The sequence below is a fragment of the Schistocerca gregaria genome, unplaced genomic scaffold (genome assembly GCF_023897955.1).
Source record: "Schistocerca gregaria isolate iqSchGreg1 unplaced genomic scaffold, iqSchGreg1.2 ptg000352l, whole genome shotgun sequence".
Taxonomy (NCBI): domain Eukaryota; kingdom Metazoa; phylum Arthropoda; class Insecta; order Orthoptera; family Acrididae; genus Schistocerca; species Schistocerca gregaria.
The window spans coordinates 1267289-1272904 of NW_026061812.1; positions in this window are offsets into that span (position 1 = coordinate 1267289).

Consider the following 5616-nt stretch of genomic DNA (forward strand, 5'->3'; position numbering starts at 1 on the left):
GAGCATGACTGTACGTGTAGGGTCAAATGAATGATTAGAGTTGAAGAAAAACTGGATGATTAATTCAAGACAAAGAGCTTCACAAATTGATAAGTCGATAACGTGTTGGGCCACCTCTGGCCTTTCCGCGGTCAGTTACTAGGCTTGACATTCACTGATAAAGTTAGTTTATACCCTTCTGACGGATATCGTACCAAATTCAGTTCAGTTGGTTCGTTACATCCTCAAAATCGCGACCTGCTTTAAAGAACCTGCCCATTGTGCTCCAGATGTTGAAAATTGATGAGAGATATGGCGATCTTGCTGAGCAATTTATTGCCTTGCGTGTACAAACACGTAGATACGACATCCGTGTGTGGTGCGTAAATTGTCGGTAGGCACCTCACTTAGTGTCCCGAGCAGAGTTCAAGCCGCCATAAAGACAAAGGGTGGACGCACTGCATATTAATGTCCACTAACAGGTGTCTGTACACTCACTGATAGGATAGTGTATTTCGAAATATTAGCAGAGGCCAGAAGTTGGAGCATTTGGTCTTCCTTTTTAAAGCTTACGTGGGGCGAGTCGTAGAATCTCTAAAAAGAGACACCTCTGGCAACACTAGTTGAAAGTGGCCTTCAAACTAGCCGTCAGAGCTGCCGTAGCCGAGACGCCCCCTGGGTAAACGCTACGGATTTCTGCAGTCGCGCCTCGCGATCTGTCACGAATTATGGAATGTATTCGCAGATACCAATTGTAATACGACAACGGCTATACAGTTTGCTGGAAACGTACAGGATGTTCTGAAATTCCCATCACTACCTGCTACAACTTGTAGAGGGGACTGAGTACATAATACTCTTATTTTAAATTGTAACCTGTCTCCCGAGACGTACCGTATACTAGAACCACTTGAAAACATGTTGGTAACGCTGTCACTTTGATAAGTAATTTGTTACATTGAGGAGCCAAAGAAATATCGTTTAAGGTCCCCGCGAGCACGCAGAAGTGCCTCAACACGCCGTGGCATGGACTCTACTGATGGCTGAAGTCGCGCTGCAGGGAACTGACACCATGAAACCTGCAGAGCTGCCCATAAATCCGTAACAGTAAGAGGGATCAGAGATCTCTTCTGATCAACACGTTGCAAGGCATTCCAGATATGCTAGTTAATGCTATAAAATTTACTAGAAACGTACAGTATGTTTGGGGAGTTTGGTGGCCAGCGAAAGTGTTTAGGCTCGGAAGAGTGTTCCTGCAGCCACTCTGTAGCAACTGTGGTTGTGTGGGCCGCTCCATTGTCCTGCTGGAATTACCTACTTCCGTCGGAATCCACAATGGACACGAATGGATTCAGGTGATCAGACAGGATGTATCTAGACGTATCAGGGATCCCACATCACTCCGAATGCGCACGCTCTACAACGTCACAGAGCCTCCACCAGATTGAACAGTCCGCAGTTGACATGCGGGGTCCATGGAGTCATGATGTTGTCTTCATACCCATACACGTCCATACTGTATATACATCTTGAAATGCGACACGTCCAACCAGGCAATATGTTTCGAGTCATCAACAGTCCAATGTTCGTACCGATGGGCCCAAATGAGGCGTAAAGCTTTGTGCTGTGCAGTCAGCAAGGGTACACGAGTGGGCCTTCGGCTCTGAAAGGCCATGTAGATGATGTTTCCATGAATGGTTCGCATGCTGATACTTGTTGATGGTCAAGCATTGAAATTTTCAGTTATTTTCGGAAGGGTTGCACTTTCGCCACTCTGAACTATTCTCTTCAGATTCCATTCTTGCAGGATTTTTTTTCTGGCCGCAGAGATGTTGGAGATTTATTGTTTTACTGGATTGCTGATATTCACGGTGCCCTCGTGAAATGGTCGTACAGGAAAATCCCCACTTCATCGCTACCTCGTAGATGCTGTGTCCCATCGGTCTTGCGCCAAGTATAAAACCACGTTCAAAGTCATTTAAATCTTGATAACCTGCCATTGTAGCAGCAGTAACCGATCTAACAACTACGGTAGACACATGTCTTACATAGGCGTTGCCGGCGGCAGCACCATATTAAGCCTGTTTACATATCTCTGTGTTTGAATACGTATTATTATAATAGTTTCTTTGGCATTTCAGTGTAGATGTGACCGAGTACATCTATTGTTCTACAGTTTCACTCTTTAATAACCAAAGAATCAAAAAAATCGGTCTTCAGAGACACTGGTTTTACAGGAGGGCGTTTTCCAATTTGAAATTACAATGATATTATTTCCTTCAGCTGCTGACGGGCGTTAATAGATATCAACGAAGACAGGTGAAAATGTGTGCCCCGACCGGAACTTGAACCAGGGATCTCCTGCTTAGATGGCAGTCGCTCTATCCATCTGAGCCACAGACGGCACAGAGGATAGTGAGACTACAGGGACTGTCTCGCGCACGCCTCCCGCGAGACCCACATTCTCACCTTCGTATGTCCACACACTACATTCGTAGCGTCCTTTCGCACATGTCCGGAAGAACAGACACAATATCCATATAAATATATTTTCCAATTCGCGTGCGCTGCGTCTCCATGGGGCACCACAGACGCACCTGCTGACGGTGAAGACACCCATAGTCGAAGACGTTGTGCAATGGCAACGAAAAGCGTGTGGGGAGGAGTCAGACGTTGTGGACAACGATCTTGATAAAGGCGACCAGCAGCTCTTCCAGTACTGTGCGCTTTGGCCACACAGGATACTCGTGTCGGTGTATTCGGCAAAAGTGTGCTCAGAAATGTTGCTCTAACACTCACAGACACATGAACGAGACTCGATCAAGGTTAGAGAGGAGACAGCCGTCAAATGACATCATAGGATCAGACGTAAGTAACCCCCCCCCCCCCTCCAGTGATTATAACCCTGTTGCATACCACATTAGTGAAGGTGTATTTATACGGCTGTAGCACGGATATACCTTTCCATACATGGGCTCCTCTTCAGAATATCGTCACTCAGTTCCCTAGAAGTTTTTAACGGGAATTTTGCAACATCCTGTATCTCTCCACTAACTATACAGTTCTTTCCAGAATTAGATCCCTCTGCAGTGGAGTGTGCGCCGATATGAAATTTCCCGGCAGATTAAAACTGTGTGCGGGACCGAGACTCGAACTCGGGACCTTTGCCTTTCGTGGGCGAGTGCTCTACCATCTGAGCTACCCAAACACGACTCACGTCCCGTCTAAACAGCTTTACTTCTGCAGTACCCCGTCTCCTACCTACAGCTGTTGTACGACATTCGAAATATACGGATGTATTTCAGAATTTCGGCGTAATGCAACTTCGCAGAAACATGGCTGAATTTTCCTGTATATTGTTATCATTAAAACCAAGCACCGTCTCAGTACCTAATACTTTTTGATATGGAGACAATTTTCACATTTCAAGCACTATTAAAGTTGGTAGGTGTAGGAAAAAAAATACCAGTACCATACTGAAAATATCGGTGAGAAGCGATAGAATTCCTACAAACAACTTGGAGAAAATCATTTTGGGTTCTAGGCCATGTCATTATAAAACAGTGAAACAACTAAAATAACTACATTCCGACCATCGTTTGAACGATCCTCTTCAGAGCGAATAAATGCCACGAAATTTCAAATCAGCAGCAGCGAAATGAAAGGTCGATTTGGAAACAGTTCCTATTTCTTCTTTCTTATCTTCGATTAATTTCCCAAATATCTTGTTCATTTCGTATGTTGCTTTCTTTATACAAGGTGTTTCACATTTCTAGAGCTTGCAATTTTACCTAGTAACTCATGCATGCAAACGTCATCTAACGAGGCTACAGAGCATCAAAATACAGGCACCAGCCCCGGCGAATGTATGTAAGTAGAGTGTGATGCCGTGATTATTTATCAATTTGATCATGTATCATGTTCCGGAAGTTACAAGGGAATATCGTTATCATACCTCTGACGGCGGAATACAAGTACTGGTACTGTTGTTGCTAACTTTCATAGGTGGTAGTATGGATCAAAGTAAGAAAAAAATGTCCGGTAAACATGGGCTACAAAATGCATACCTGAGGCGCTATGAGCACTTGTTCAACAGTGGAGATATGTTTCATGCTAGCGAAGATGAACAAGTCCTCACAGCTCTTAAGGTATGCATTTTACAGCCCATGTGTACTGGACATTCGGTCCATACTACCACCTCTGAAAGTTTCCTGCCCTACATCTTAGCTGCAACACTACTGGTACATACTGTCACACGCAACAGGAATGTCTTCTCTTCCAATTTTCCGTTATAGGGACATAACCTCAAATTTATACATTTATCCATCTCCATCATCATAGAAAATTGGTAACATCTTCATTGAATCTTTCTGTGTACACATATTTTACAGACTCCAGCGCCTGTAACTTCGATACCCTGTATCGTCGCTGGATGACGTTTCCAGACATCGATTCCTATGTAAAACTTCATCTGGTAGGTCCCCTCTACAGACGCGATAAGTGTGTAGCACGACGTGTGAAACATTCTGTATGCAAAGTGAATAACATGGGTGAATGGGCTAGAACCGAACCGCCCCCCCCCTCCCATCATCTCTCTCTCTCTCTCTCTCTCTCTCTCTCTCTCTCTCTCTCTCTCTCTCTCTCTCTGTCTCTCTCATTCTCTCACTCTCTCTTCTCAACTATCAACTGCCAGCTTTCCTTTATGTCTTTTAAGTCTTAAAATTGCTGTCTGATTTCTGGCAGAGCTCTAGATAACATGGCGCTCACTGTATTTTATCGCTGGTTGCATCATCTTAAATTCAAACTGTATATTTTGCTCAAAATTGTCAGAAGTTATTTTGTAACATCTATAGATGTTATAAATATGGGTTGAATTTCTTCAACCGATCTCTAGCGGCTAGTGTGTTCTCTCAAAATCGATTTTCCTCTAGCTCGTCTCCTCTAATTCCTGTGTAAATGTTTTGGATCAGTATTTTCAGCCAGGACGTATCAAAGTGATGGTTCGATAGTATCCGCACTTATCACTATTTGCCTTATTTGGTGTTGGTGTTATTTTTTTCGTTTAGTCTGAAAATTTAGCAGTCACGTCAGTTAGCATAGATGTTGAGGAGTGAAGCAGCAAACGTCGACAGAGTGAGTCCTCGCCGGTGCTGATAGAGCCTTCTGGTGGCGAAGCCCTGCACTACAGACAACTGAGTGTGTGAGGAACTAGTAGCGACATCTAGCAGCGAAGTGATGAACAGCAAAATGGCCGCGAAAATTGAGTGACTTAAATGTCTAGTTGCTGTTTATTTCTTCCTTTACACTATTATTACAAAACAGATTACGGCATCACTGCTCGGTTTGTCTGTTACCGTATTTTTGTGTATTTCACACATTACAAAATAGTTCTGTTCTGATAACATATAATGCAAACTACATCTCGAGCGACATTAATGTACGCAGCATGTTACATTCATCATTCCCTCTTCGTAATTTAGTATTACTAATAGTTTTGTCCACACTTTTAAGCATTAAAAATGGATATGTGGCTCGGAACAGGACTACTGTTACATTAAATGTTAACAACATAATCGCACGGTATAGTGAGTTAAAGAATATTGAACAGCAACGAGAACTGTAAGTAAGTTTATGCAG